The following is a 14,332-nucleotide window of genomic DNA, read 5'->3' as shown; positions in this document are numbered from 1 at the left end:
TTTGAAATTAGTATTAATTTAAACTCAAATTAATTATTTATTATTCATAATTTAAAATTAGTTCTTGTGTTAAATTTGATTTATTTTTTGGTTTGAATCTATATAATTAGTTAGAATACGATAATCCTAATAATGTGCCGCTATTCAAAATTTGTTCATAAGGAATTCATGGGGATAAAAAAACGGGCGTAAACTTCGAAACGACTGTATAAAATATTCCGTAGTTTTCAGTAAGTAATTGAAGCTCTGGTCTTATATTAGCCGAAATTTCAATTTCACATTAAAACCACTTTGCTGCTGGAATAATTGGGACTCGAACCCAAATTATCTTGTATCATGCATCATGTCGTTATGGCGCCTACTCGTCAATCTAACTGTTGTATTCCATTGCTTTTCAATATTTCGGCTTAGTGAAAAAAAATCTAAGGTCTAGTTGCATTATTTGCCGATATCCTAGTTGCATTATTTGTCGAAATTTACATTACACCATAAAACCTCTGAACCGCTGGAATAATCGGGACTCGAACCCAATGGCGTCGATATCAACTCGTCGATCTTAAGTGTTTTATATATTGATCTCGAAAGAGTTCTATCCAAGTTCGTTTTAGTTTCGGTTCGTTGATTTGACATTGTCCTACCTTAAAAACTCCTTCAAAATGGAAATGCTTTTGAAGGTGCTGAAAATTACTTTGATTTCAGCAAAGTGTTTAAAAGGATGTAATAGGTAAGCACAGTAAATAATCCGGAAAAAACCAATCTACCAACTTTCCAAATTCCAAAACCTTTTTAACTTGAGCCACAACTGTTAAACTGCGCCCTGCTTACTGCAAAGTTTGATTGTCACTGGCACCGTTTAGATGTATGTAAATACAATTGTAGTTTTGTTTTCCTTTGTTTTGAATTTCATAATCCATGGTGGACTCGATCCTGTTTATCTTCGACATCTTGGATATTTCATCGATTTCGCCTCTACACGGAGCTTTGAAACGGCGAATTCTTAGCGCGAATTCACCAGCAGTTTCACGCTCAACGACCTATCATGACATAACATTCACGGAGCACTCAGTGAACAAAGGAATGCATCATAGCGTTAAAAACTCTATCTCGAGGATTCACCATACCATCGACTTAAATAGTTTCGCGATGCTGTCAACAGATTAAATGAAAAATGTGTTTGGACTATGAACTAAAACCTAAAAGCATTAATGGATTTACAACAACATTGGAAGATTTTCGGCACCTAATTCGGATTTAGTCAAACAGCCAGGTGAATATATTCTTCTCCTTATTGTATTGAGTGTGTTAACATTGGACCTTCATCATAGCTTATTTGATAATACTGTATTTGATTACCTGTAGCCAGATACCAGTTTTGGTCGATCACCTATTCCACCTATTAATTTGACGCATTAGCGTTTCTGGTCGTTAGCATTTCACTGTGTCGTGTTTCCGGGCTATTCAAAAATTAATCATTTCTAAAATAGAATGCGATTGTCGAGAAATATGATGAAGGTTCTCACTCACCTCTCTTGTCTCTCTCTTGTCTCTCTCCCTCGCTTTTCCTCTTCCTCTCTCTCTGCCTCCATTGTTTATGCAAATTAGCTCTTCTTCTCCATTGTACGTTTGGTCAGTGCCATTTACGGGTTAAATAAAAAATCGTATTTCATCAAAATTAGTGACAAAAATTAGGGGTCAAAACATGAAATCCTGAATATTTCATTTTAGGGGCTTTTTGATCCAGAAACTAACTTGATATTCGTGATCAGCACCCCAAAAAACATATCTGTACCAAATTTTATTCAAATAGAGTGAACAAATTTTTGACTTTGTACCCCATTTTTGGGGTGCATTTTTTGGCCAATTAAACTCTAATTTGGCCATGAAGATGAACTCCGATTTGATATCTGATTGCAGATCCGTATTCTACACGCCAAAATACATCTTCCTGCCAAGCTTCGAAGGAATCAGAGAAAAAAAACTTTTCGCCGAAAAAAACTCCTGGACTTAGATTTTTGCCATTTTTGGCCAAAAAATCGAATCTCTTCGATTTGCTTGAAATTTTAGCCCTTACTATTTTTAGGGGTGCTGATTCTAAATATGCAATCAGATTTTGAATATCTAAAAAACTCTGGGGTCCAAGGCCTTTTGAAAATTTAGGGGTCCCCCTAAAAATTCAAATTTCTCATTTTTGGGGCCCTGGATCCGAAAAATTCTTTCGGATTTGTGATTAGCACATCAAAATACATGTCGACACTGAATTTCATCGAAATCGGAGATAAAAAATACTTGACCCTTAACCCACATTTTAGGGGTTACCTAAGATTGCCATTTCTCTGATACACCGGTAACTAGACTTAACTCTTACTGTGTATGTTTGATAGGTGGCCTCAAATCATTCTATTAAGTTTCATGTATATTTTTAGGACGTTCGTACACGGTGGAACTATTGACGTTTGTTTGTGTTTGTTGATCAGGACTACATCAGATGAACTGCATAAATATGTGTGGGCAGAGAGGATAAACAAACAAACGAACTCGACTTCAGATACAGTGAAATCTTATGTCCACGAGGACTAAATGTGTGACGTTGCTGCTGATGGGATGAATACGTGTTTGAACTGAAAACTGAAAAATGTAAAACTGCTCCCGGCACCTAGAATCTGACGGATAGAAAACAACAAGGAACATAGAAGTTTAGGTGATATGCCATCCTATCTCTCTCTATCTCATTGTCTTCTTTCTTCTCACTCTCTCTCATTCTCCCGCTCCCTCTCTCATCCTCTCGCATTCTCGTTCTCCTCTCCCCTTCTCGTTCTCCTCTCCCCCTCTCTCATTCTCATCCTCCTCTCATCCCTCTCTTATTTTCATCTCTCATCCTCCCCGCTCTCTGTCTCATGTTCCCGCTGTCTGTCTCGTTCTCCTTCTCTCTTCTCATTCTCCGCTCTTCTCATTCTCCTCCCTTCTCCCCCCTCTCTTATTCTTCTCACTCTCTGTCTCGCTCACTTCCAGATTGCTTCAATCTACCGGGTTGAGGAAATAGTTCCTGTCTCTCCCGGTAGATGGCATTATTTTTTTTGATAAAATGTGCTTAAGCAATGGATAAATATGACTTCCCCTGCAGGTTGTATATGTGCCGCTATAGCGTAGTCGGTAGGGTGCTGGGCTGCTAGCTAGCTAGCTAGCTAGGTGGTTCAAATCCCATAATTTTATTGATGATTCAATAAAATGTTGAATTTTACTTTTGCAAACAAGCTGTAAGAAATTCCTACTTTGAATTTGGAATAAAAAATGTAATTCTGAATAATTTGTACTTTCCGTTTTGACTTTGTCCTTTCCTTGAATGTGAGAAGTTGCAAGCGGAAGAGTTCTTTTCCGAGCGAGTCCTTTCCGAGGCCGAGTGGAAGAGTCCTTTCCTTGGAATAGTTGTCTTTCTGGGGTAGAGTGTGAAGTTGTGAGGGGGAAGAGTCCTTTCCGGGGCAAAGTGCCCGAGACAAAGATTTTTAGTAGAGACGAGCATTTTATGTAGATGTACGTTTATTTATTTACGTTACTTTATAACATGCGGCAAAACGAATTAACGTCTGCGTCTCGAGGTTTGAAGATGTTGCTGTAGTCGGAGTAGAGTCTGCGTCTCGAGGTTTTAGGATATTGCTGTAGTCGGAGTAGAGTCTGCGTCTCGAGGTTTTAGGATATTGCTGTGGTCGGAGTAGAGTCTGCGTCTCGAGGTTTTAAGATATTGCTGTGGTCGGAGTAGAGTCTGCGACTCGAGGTTTGAAGATGGTGCTGTAGTCGGAGTAGAGTCTGCGTCTCGAGGTTTTAAGATGTTGCTGTAGTCGGAGTAGAGTCTGCGTCTCGAGGTTTTAAGATGGTGCTGAGTCAGTATCTCGAGCTTTGAGGATGGTGCTGTAGTCTGAGAAGAGTCTGCGTCTCGGTTTGGATTGGGAGTATAGTCTAAAAAACAAAAGATAAAAATAAAGATTAAGTCAGCTTATGAAAACGATCATTGAATATCCAAATTATATGTTGATAAAGTTACCTAATCTATCAAAGTTGGACGGTTGTAAACAGGTTGGCTTGGTTCTAGAAGGGTCAATGCGGTACGTAACAGCAAACTGTGGGTTGGTGCAATTATCAATGTGGTAGCAGCAGCAGCAGGTTCTGGATGTTGCGGCAAACAAGCTGTGTACACATAGTTGTTGAAGTAACGGACTGGTGTAGGTTAAAAAATCCTAAAGAGACAAAATGTGTAAAAGTGCGAATAATCCAAGAAATTCCAGAAATAAATCAAAGACAAAACCAAAAGCGATTTGAAAAGTTAAGCCAAATGTTAAAAAAAGTTTGGGTTCAACATCAAAACCATAAAGAAAACGCGATAATTATCGATACGGTCGATTCATAACTAAAACATTCCATTCCATGAACTTTCTAACCTTTTCAAAATGTGTGTGTAGACTAGAAATTGAACACCGGAAATCAACAACAGCGAACTCGCCCTTATCAGCAAATACCCTCTGGGTTAGCCGTCATCCGTTTGAAGTTGTAATCCGACATCAGTAGCAGCAACAGCAGTCTCCTCTCCATCGTCAGTTGTTCTTCACACCTTGTTGCAGAGCTTTTATAGGTTGACCTTCATCACTGGGCATCAGTTCTCGGACTGGCACAGGGAGGCTCGAACCGCCCTTTTAATACATACGTCGACCAATCAGCGACGGTGCATCATCGAGGCGACCGGAATGGATCAATCAGAAGGCTCGATCGCGCATTCCTGTGGCAGACCCGAGTACGCGACGCTTATCCTCGAGAACCATTCAATTCGTGCCAAACATTTCCTATAGGTATTATAGGTCATCGAGTTTAATTCGACTATTCATAGAGACACACATTGTTGAAGATAGAATGTGGAATACTAGGATTTTAGCCTAAAATTGCATACTGCAGTTTTATCTAAACTATCCAACAAACTTTATTGTAGATTTCCCTTCTATTTACGTCTCGTTTTGAACTATAATTCCGGCTCAATTTTACTATTTTCGAGTTTTGCTTCAGGAATATTGATGTTTGCTTAAAAGTTTGTCCAGTCACGCGGCACTTTTGTGTAGTAGAGCGTGTGGCAGGTCTCCGGTGAGTGATTCTCTATTGGATTGTCGTTTCGAGGCCGATTTTATGCACACGTTCACCAGACATCGCCGCGTACACGTCTACTCTGACTGGAAGCTGGTGAAGTTTAAAAAATCATTGAAGTTTTGTCAATTTACCTGGAGATTGATAGCTGCATTACTAACAAAATATCTACGGAATTCTCGCTGGGATTTTTTCGATTTCTTGAGGAATTAAACAAAAATAAAAAATTTCCCAAACCCTCACCAGTCAACTTGAAATATCAAACTAATATAGTAAAAAAGTCGAAGGCCCCTGGTGGAATTACTCCGCAACCTGGACCGGTATTGTGGGATAAATAAATAATTCAGCCAGAAACGACTGAATTAAACATAATTTACCCCACACCAGTTATTTTGTAGGACTCACGCATTAGCAACCTCATTCCAGGGAGGACAGCACTCTCGACTCGCCCGCTTACCGGAGATCAATTGCCACATCCTGACCCGCCTCCTCCGAGACTCGAACCTGGGCCACAGCGGTGACACGCTAGTCGCCGACCGACTAAGCCATCCGGTCCGCCCGATTGTAGCCGGTAAACATTCACACTTAATCGCCGACTATTCACATTCGGACAAAACACTGTGACGTCACAGTGTGGTGAAAGCCAATATCATTGAATATCAGAATAGGTTGTGCAGCAAGAATATCAGAATTATTTCAACGACTTAATATTTTCGAATTGGGCTCCAGCGGAGTTTTTTTGTTAAACTGCACTAGCAGTTGAGCGTGTGGCGTCCTCGCAACATGCCAGATTTTCACCTTTCACCTTATTGTCTGATGCACCACAGTATGGTTACACCAAAAACTGTTTCATTTCATTTTTCATTTTCTTCTATTTCGATTAGTTGATAAATTCCAATTATCCAATCGAATTGAAGTCATCTCAAGTCTTTGTGAAAACAAACTTGGCTTAGTGTCTGATATACCACAGTTGGTTACACTAAGGTCGTAAGATCTCTGTCGAGACAACCACTTCCAGGACTGAGTGACCCCAGCTTTACATAGCGATCCTAGAGAACTACATGCCATTATCTTCTGATAACGCGCTCCCATTTTCTCTCACCAAGGGCTCTCACCAAGACGATGCCACACACCAAAACAAGTTTTATTAGGTTTTCTGCTGCTTTCGCAGAAACCTTCTTGTAATTCTGTTGATTATTATTATTATTATTATTATTATCATTATTATTATCATTATTATCATTATTATCATTATCATTATTATCATTATCATTATCATTATCATCATTATCATCATTATCATCATTATCATTATTATCATTATCATTATCATTATCATTATCATTATCATTATCATTATCATTATCATTATCATTATCATTATCATTATCATTATCATTATCATTATCATTATCATTATCATTATCATTATCATTATCATTATCATTATCATTATCATTATTATTATTATTATTATTATAAATTTTCCACTTTCCATCCGAACATTTTTCATAAAATGTAACTCCTCTCAGATTCGACTAACAACAGCTTATAAACGTAATTTTCAATTCTGTCAGAAATATAACTCAGCGCCTGACCATTTCGAATTTGCGTATAGTAATCTAATAAAACGAGAAAAGTTGTATATTGTAGTATCTCAAATCACGCCAAAAATACAACCAATGACATAAAATATGCCAATCTTGCTAAAAGTGACGTATATTTTTACAACTGCGGCTGAGAGAAATGAACTAAACTTGTGGCAAAAGGGGGAATGAACGACAACTAATCGTGCTAAAGGTTTTAATGTAAAAAGTGTTTAAAGCTGTCCAACAATACGGGACCTCGTGGTGAAATACTTATTGCGACGTCGCGCGGGATCAGTTAAGAGTAAAACGCAAAAATCAGATTTGACGTTTCTTGCCCCTTATCGATAGGTCACTTCGAAAATCAGTAACCTGGAGTCATAAACAGTGAACGACTCGATGTTTGATTTATTTACTCTCAGTTTTATTGAATCTAATTATAACACGACAATTGACGACTGAGGTTCAAATATGAATTCAATTCGAGATGTTTCAGAGTCAGTCAGTAACCGGGCTGTTGTTCAGTTTCATAATCGGATATTTTCCCAAACCAACACAAGTAAATCCAATTACAAAACCCTCGTTAGCAACGATTAATAACATTGAAGGAGATGGCAACGGTTGCCGCAACAATCAGAACTTTTTCCACACCCCTGGACATTTGGAACGCAACCTATTCGAAAAAAAACATGAAATATTGAAAAAAGAATTAAGAGATGAAGCAAATCGTCGCTTAGATTGAGTCCCACCCCCGGAGAGTCGGTATGATAATTGCCCCTCGTTCATGTCGACTACTCAGGCGGAAGAACAGGAGTTCAGAAATACATGAACAATACTGCGCATCAATGAAATGAATATATCTCTGAAATGCTATCCACCGAACTAATTAAAGCAATTGCGACTTATACATACTTACATATACATACTTACATATACATACTTACATATACATACTTACATATACATACTTACATATACATACTTACATATACATATACACTTACATATACATATACACTTACATATACATATACACTTACATATACATATACATATACATATACATATACATATACATATACATATACATATACATATACATATACATATACATATACATATACATATACATATACATAGAATATAACTAATGAATTTTCTTTTTCAAATCGTGTATTTCTTCCCAGTCGTTACTCACCATTTGCAAATGCCGCGGCACTGACCATAATTACAACAACAGAACATACGCGGGGTATCAAATGAGTAAACATTTTCAGCGCCTAGATTTCGATATAGATAAGTTAGTATAATGGAAATTTCGTAATAAAAATAAACAACTGGGAACGAAGTTTCATCAAATTAGTCCCATCAGTTCGATAAATTATGATTGTGGAAGTAATGAAAATATGCATATCTAATATTTGTCCGTAAAGATAGATTAATTTGAAGTCGATAAAATATCATCCGCTGTATATTTCGCAGTCAGAATGCGAGTGTTTTTTTCTGGTCCCAAGTGCGAGACGGCCACATCGCTATGGCGTTTGGCATCGCGGAAACACGGTTACAGGTTTCTATCTCTGGTTTTTTTCGAAACCTTACATTGACAATGAAATGAAGGTTTGATTGCTAAATAATATTGAATATTCCAACGCCGGGCTTACCTTTCTTCTAACGTATTCAACTTTCGATATGAAAATATCTCGGTTTCGTCGAGAGCAGGAACGGTCGACGAATGGGTAAAACGCGCCGCGTTAAATAGCTCGTACATCATACCAACGATTGCACAGCTTGATATCGAGTGAAATCGATATCGGTGTTTTGTTAAGCTTAATCGATACGCACCTGGCATTTAAAATCGTTATATCATCAAAATTCAATAACGTGAAGTACGTCGTCTGCCCTTCGGACTTTTGGGTGATCATGATATTTAACGAGCTGTCGCTTTTCATGATTTCTGAATATCGATTTATATCATACGTAATTTCAATATCTTCGATGGCGTACGGGGCCTATGTAGAACGCGTCATTCTGACATGTGACCAACAGTTCGTGCATACATCTACGATCATAGGTGACCATATTTTTTTCGAATTATTTCATGATTTCAAGAACCGAGGACAATAACATGACACAATAATGAACAGGTTCATTCTTAATGCGGTTCAATGGACACGAGGAGCACCGCTGGCTGAATCAAAATTGCATCAAATCGTCACTGCATTCGAAGAAATATCTTAGAACAATGAACATACACATTTCAATACGGCCCTTGGCCAACAATTATTTAGAAATAATTTTTCTCAAGTGAAATTTGAAATATTGAAATTTGTATACTCATTGTATAATTTCAATGTCTATAAAATGCGAATACTTGAATGATTTCGTACCATGTACAATCTAATGGCATCGCTGGCTTCAGTTGGAAAAAGTCATCGGACAAAAGGCCAATTTTTACTTATAAAATTCAAAAAGGTTTTGGCGCGAAAAAAATGTGTTGTCACGTTTAGCGATGAACGTGGTTATATTATTATTTACATCTGACGTCATCGGCAGATCGCAAGGCCCGCCCCACGTGTCAATCAAATATGGTTTATATGTATAAAAGCCCTACTAAAAACAAATATGCAGTGTATCAATCCGTGATTTTCGGTACAATATCCGACGCCAAATACCTTTCTCTTAAAAGGAAGGAACTGATCGTACAGGTTTCCTAAACCTAATCAGCTACTTTTATTTCTACTTTTATTGAGCTACTTTCTATTTTTTTTTTACAATATTGCAAGCGGAAGGTCGGATGCGACAAAAGAAAAACAACCATATCTTAGATCAGACCTGTTTCCCGCTTTAGTTACATCCGGTATTTCGCTACAAACGGTTTGAGAACATATTTCAGCCAATTTTCGGCCTAACTAATTAGTTTAACGTCTAGAAAAGGAGTTGAAATCTCTACTCACCCTGATACATTAAGCTTCACACTGTGATTTCGAAAGATCTCGAGTCATCGGTCGAATTGTCGATTTAGGGACCACGTACTGGTAGCAACCAGGTCCCGAGGAATCGCGAAAAGGCTTCATCTGAAAAATATGATTAAAAACTTAAATTCAACTGAATTATTCGAAGCAGGTTAAACAGCCAAGTGAACTTAAGTTATCGTGTAAAAATACGTACTTACGGAAGCGTCCTGGGAACTTATCTATGAAAAAAATGTCGAGGATAATTCACAGTGTGTAACTCGGAATTAACTAGTTTTCTCTAAACTAATTTAACTAGTTTTGGAGGTTTTTGGTTGGAAATTCCAACCTCCAAACAGCACATTTAACTGAGAAAAAACTAGTTCCAAATCAATAACTCGGAATTAACCTAGAAAATCACTTTTAACTGAGAAAATTAGTTTATTCCGAGTTTATTCCGAGTCGCAAACTCGGAAATAACCTCGAATTTCTTTTTTTATAGATATGTCCCCAGGATACTTCCGTACGCACTCTATACTATATCTATAATACTATATTTCCGATCAACTCAGGTCATTGACATAATATGACAATTAGAGCGTAATACATTTACAAAGAAACAATTTAGAAAAATGGCACATTGCGTAATTAAGTAACCGTTGATAAAACATACGCAAATCTCTTATTACATCACCATCTTAGTTGCATCAGAGCTCTGAACCTGGTGGATTTGGATCGGCCGAAATATATTGGGGGATATGATGCATTCTTACATATAATAACTATATTTAGAATGATTACGCAATGAAGATAATGATATTCATCACCGAAATCAATGTTACACAGGGTAAACATACGTTGCTGTCTAACTGTCTCATCCCATCAACCAGTTTCCACCGCAAACTCGTGGATGCATGTTCTAAGTTTAAGGCGCGTTCACACGACGAAATTTATACCGGTCTAAATTTGGTTCGGTCCAATTTAGACCGGACCAAGCGTTCACACGGGTAAAATACCGTTCAAAATTAGACCGGTCTAGTTCTAGAGCTTCGGATAATGCGCCTTTACGGGGCTAAACACGTATATGCTAAAATTTCTGGTTATTGGCGAGTCAGACTTTATACGGCAGTAAGAACGATACTTACACCTTATTGTACGGATAACTAGGTGACATTGACCAGAGGAAATGAACTGGAACAAAAGTTTATTATGGGGAGAGATTCCGAAAAGGTCACCATTTAAACACACATTGAAGTGCGAATCATATGTCCACGCAGTGTTGATGAATAAGATCTTGCAATTTGAATAAATCCTAAATTGTTATATTAGGTTAAATTAGCTGATAATTATACGGGAAAATATACCAATTAAAGAACAATTAATGATTTATGACAATCCGATCTTTCGAGACTCTGTTGAATTCGAAAACCTCGGACGTTTTTTTGAAGATAGCGCATATAAGTTTCCACGCTTGATTACACTTAGTTGACCCTGTACAGATGTTGATTCGATTTTGCGAGTTTATTTTGACGGTGTAATATAATGACTTGTAAAATCGTTCACCTTTTCTATGATAAATCCACGGATTTATTGCACCCACATCGCAACATATCAATAACCGAGTTATAACCGACACGTTCGTATAATCAACCGTTTATAGATAAAGATTCTGATTACAGAAGAAACGATTTAATATCGAGTTGTTTGATTGAACCGACCGAATGAAAAAGCCGCCATCTTGATTTCGATTAATTGAACGAAACTACAACGTCTAAAAATACATTTTCTGTTTTTTGTAACGACAATTATACTACAGTTAAACATTTTATCGATAGTTGCAATCGGAATGTTAATTCCGCGTAAAGACGGGTTGACCTACGGAGAATGAGGCCCTGACGTTTTTCCCCGAGAGACGGCTTATGACGACATGCAGACTGTGAACCAGATCTCCAGTGTGAAGTAGTGATAGAGTCCCCCGAGCGTTGGTCATTGGATGGCCACTTACGTGTGTATGATATATTGTACGGCAATCCATGGTGAGTTAATACATAGAATTACAAGCGAACGGGAAAGCCGACTCCTCGTTAAACAATTACACTGGTTGCCGGTCTTTATTAGTCGAACTCTTAATGAGCGTATTTCATTATTTTAAAGTAGTCAACGCTTGACAAAATTTTGAAAAAGGGAATCCCCATACTCGCGGAGAATGGAATAACGTAAATATTTCTGTGAATCTATTGTTCGTCGCCACCGTTGAGGGTGCTGGACAAAAGGCAATATTGAGGATTTTTGAGACGACGCCCTTCCCGTTCACTTTCATCCTCCCCCGGCAGGGATTCGAACCTGATGGCATCGAAATTGCCACGGCACGAAACCCTGCCACAATCGACCGCGTGCGCAGATACATGCGCAGTTCAGATGATGTGATTTTTAGCCAATCAGTTATTCCGTTTTATTTTAGCCCGGGTTTTCCCATTTATAGTTCCTCCTTGAAATTTGCCTCAACGATTATACAACGAGCAATCTGATTGGTGCCGCCAGTTTTCGTTCGGATAGTGCGCATGTAACTGCGCACATGGTCGTCTATGGCAGGGGTTCGTGCCGTGGCTGAGTGTAGCGATGCCATCAGGTTCGAGTCCCTGCAGAGGGAGGATGGTTCACTTTTAGTTCTACGGTTAGTTTAATAACCGTTGATTATACACCGTATCCGTATTATGACGATACGATCTTGAGTAGTACTTCATTCAACGTTTCGACTTTATTCTAATCGTCGTCATCAGGAGTATATCAGTCAGCCAACCAACTTCAAAAAACTATCCTAAAATATCGACGATCATGGCATTTTCTTGCGGCTAATCATCCGGGCTTAACTGATAGGTGAGTATATGTCAGTTTAGCTTTCAACCCAATCGGTTTCCTAGTAAAAAGACTTAAGTCCAAACCTAAGGTTGTTTATCAACACTGTAGTACAATACATTTCGGGGACTTTTACTCTTTATTCAAAGATAATCATAGCCTGGAATTTATTTACACGTCGGACATTCCTGATGACCTGCTATATAGTTAAAGTAGATTTAGAACGTGTAACCACACGCTTCCAATTGAAACTGGTAGATGGATGAAAGTACCCAGAGAAAGCAGGACTTGTCCTCTTTGCAACAGTGCTATAGGCGACGAATTTCATCATATATTATGTTGTCCAACCCTTGATAATTTAAGGACCAAGTACATTGACAGAAAATTTTCAATTTATCCAACCCAGTATAAATTCTCCTCCCTTGTGCAGACAAAAGACATCAGAACACTTTATAATTTATGTATCTTCATAAGTAAAATTGCTAAAATATTTGTGTAAACACGGCATTCGCCGCTATGTTATTTTGTATAACGTTATATTTTTCACTCATATTGTCTAATTTGTAGACCTTGAGTTTGTCAAATAAACTTTTGTACTTTTTTGTATAATGTTCTATTTTTCACTCATATTGTCTAATTTGTAGACCTTGAGTTTGTCAAATAAACTGTAAACTGCTGCTAAACTGTTAGCAAATGGACACAGCTTCCGAGTACATCTCTCGTGTCCAGTGCACATATTCGATGTAACGACGATGTTAAACCCGAAATAATTTCTAGACTCATCACAAACTGAATTGCCACAACGAAAGTGGCGCAGATATGCCATGATATAGAAGAATTTAGGCCTGAGTCCCAATAATTCAAGCGGCTAAGTGATTCAATATATCGCTAATACAGTAGATCTCGCTTAATTCGAAATTTTCCAATTCGGACTGAATATTCGGTCGGTTAAACCGGATCCACGTAAACTATTATTCAGAATTCGGATTTTACTTAATAATTCGGAGAAGGATATCGCTTAGATATACATTTCGGGGTAGATTACTTTTTGCGACATCTTGCGGGCCCAGTCAAGAGAGAAAACGCGGAAATGGACGATATTGACGTTCCTTGCCGCTTATGGAACGGTGCATCCTGTTTGTCACTACGAAAATCTTCACCGACGAATCATCAACAGTTAACGACCCGATCACTGATTTTTTTTTTACTCGCGGTTTTATTGAATCTGATTATAACACGAGATTTGACGACCGAGTTACAAATATAATTTCAATTCGAGCTTTTCCTAGTCAGTCAGTAACCTGACAGCGGTTCAGTTTCATAATCGGATATTTCCCAAACCACCAAAAATACATCCAATTACAAACCCTTACTGCCAACGATTAGTAACATTGAAACAGTCTACAATGGTTGCTGCAACAATCAGAACTTCTGACACACGATTTGCCATTTGCAGTGCAACCTATTCGATAAAAAATAAAATTGAAAAGAAAAATTTCGAAACGAATTTTCACTTGAATTGAGTCGCACCCCCGTTTAGAGTATGATAATTGCCCCTCGCTCATATCGATTATTCAGACGGACAAACAGGAATTAAGAAAATACATGGACAATATCGCAAGTCGATGAAATCAATATATCTCTGACACGATATCGACCAAATTATGTCGTTCAAGCGAAAAAAATACTAAACGTTTTCTTAAAATAATTGCGACTTATATGTATATATTATTTATATTATTCATGGAAATTCTTTTTTGAAACCGTGTTTTCTTCCCAGTGGTTACTCACCATTTGCAAATGCCGCGGCACTGACCA

General features: G+C 37.9%; 2 long non-coding RNA genes across 2 annotated transcripts in view; both read right to left on the bottom strand.

The window, feature by feature from the left end:
* The window catches only part of LOC141914304 (uncharacterized), a 288,650-nt gene that overhangs the window by 185,416 nt on the left and 88,902 nt on the right, over positions 1 to 14,332 (bottom strand). The window lies entirely within an intron of this gene.
* On the bottom strand, positions 3,517 to 14,320 carry LOC141914301 (uncharacterized). Its single transcript, XR_012620759.1, has 5 exons — positions 14,306 to 14,320; positions 9,662 to 9,781; positions 4,431 to 4,829; positions 4,037 to 4,229; positions 3,517 to 3,951 (listed from the first exon to the last, which is right to left on the bottom strand). It is a non-coding gene; the product is annotated as an uncharacterized LOC141914301 (long non-coding RNA).

This window comes from Tubulanus polymorphus, chromosome 12, assembly GCF_964204645.1.
Source record: "Tubulanus polymorphus chromosome 12, tnTubPoly1.2, whole genome shotgun sequence".
Lineage (NCBI taxonomy): Eukaryota > Metazoa > Nemertea > Palaeonemertea > Tubulaniformes > Tubulanidae > Tubulanus > Tubulanus polymorphus.
Note: the sequence above shows the minus strand (reverse complement) of the source record. Positions and strands in the feature narration are given on the sequence as shown.